General features: G+C 38.0%; 1 protein-coding gene across 2 annotated transcripts in view; it reads right to left on the reverse strand.

The window, feature by feature from the left end:
• The window catches only part of LOC102216201 (uncharacterized), a 23,934-nt gene that overhangs the window by 12,029 nt on the left and 10,512 nt on the right, over window positions 1-1,393 (reverse strand). The gene's annotated exons all lie outside the window — the stretch shown is intronic.

A 1,393-nucleotide genomic window follows, 5' to 3' on the forward strand; every position in this document is an offset into this window, starting at 1 on the left:
GCATTTACTTTTAAGGGAATAACGCTGTATTTAGTACATATTCATTTTGTTTTCGCCTTTCTGTTTAAATGTTGCTTTAAGAAGTTTGCAGTGCAGCAAAAATCAGATAAGAGCGACGTGACAGATGTTTACTTTGATTACACAAACATTATGTAGGAGTAGATATTGATTAAGTAAATAAGTGGACACGAATAACGTGAGCTTAATATGTAACATTATAATACGGTATATGTCTAACTGGCTGGCAACACTCTCTTTAAAGGTGTAACAAATTTGGGGATCAGCTTAAAAGTAAGGCAGATGTGAAACGTAAAAGTGAGGTCAAATGTGATATTTAGAATCCCCATATCCTCGTAAAACCCCGCTATTAATTTTTGTCCTCTGTTGGGGGATATGAGACTGAGACCGCTACACCAAGCACCTTTTATGCAACCTATGTGACATCCTGGGCTTCTATATTTTATGGCCACAAGGAAGGTTAAGTGATATTTCTATTGCTTAGACTCAAATTTCTTCAATTTGAGGATCTTAACTTTAGTAAGAGTTCAGAAATGCACCCCATCCAAAGTGAAACTTGTATTCAGTGTCCTTTGTAGTGGATACCGGGACTTACTAGCTCACATTTTTAACCATGAGGAAGCAGAGGGCAGGATGAGGCAGAAAGGATTTTACTCAGGACGGGGAGTCAGTCTATCAGAGAAGAAGGTGGAGGAGGGCCAGACATCAGAGCAGGAAGGTGAGTGCTCAGTCGACATATTAGCTTTTGAGGAGTCTAAGCTGGCACCGACTGTCTGTAATAATAAGAACTGTTTAATGTAGGGCTCTGAAGGTTTGGGGGGAAATACACACCAGCTCAGAGTTTGATTTCTTCTTTTATCCTGTGGATTTATGAATTTATTAATATCTATGCTAAAATGCATTAAACTGTAGGTCTTCTGTCTTTATCAATTCAGTTTCAATCATACTGGAATTGGGTTGCAAATATTTTGAAAACAGGAAATCACCACAAAGGACGTCCTCTCATTACATTGAACAGAAAACAGGCAACCAGGTTTTAGAAGAATAGAGTCAGAGCTCACAAACAAGGGGGTGGTGCTCATCACTGAACTGAAAGTAGCATTAATACCATACTGAAACTGGGTTGATTTGTTTTTAATGACACATGAAAACAGGACAATGCTGCAGTATTTAAACTGAAAAATACCTAAACTGACAACTCATCACCTGACAGTGATGGGTTGGAGGTTAGAGTCCACTTCCACAGTTATGTACAAAATATTTCTCTGCCCCACTAAGCCATTATGTGATCAAACAAGACCTGATGTCCAGAAGATATAAAAAAAAAACAATTTTGGGGAAAAAACCAGCAAAGTGTCACTTTAAAACACAAATT

The sequence above is a fragment of the Pundamilia nyererei genome, unplaced genomic scaffold (genome assembly GCF_000239375.1).
Source record: "Pundamilia nyererei isolate P.nyererei 1_Seehausen unplaced genomic scaffold, PunNye1.0 scaffold00022, whole genome shotgun sequence".
NCBI lineage: Eukaryota > Metazoa > Chordata > Actinopteri > Cichliformes > Cichlidae > Pundamilia > Pundamilia nyererei.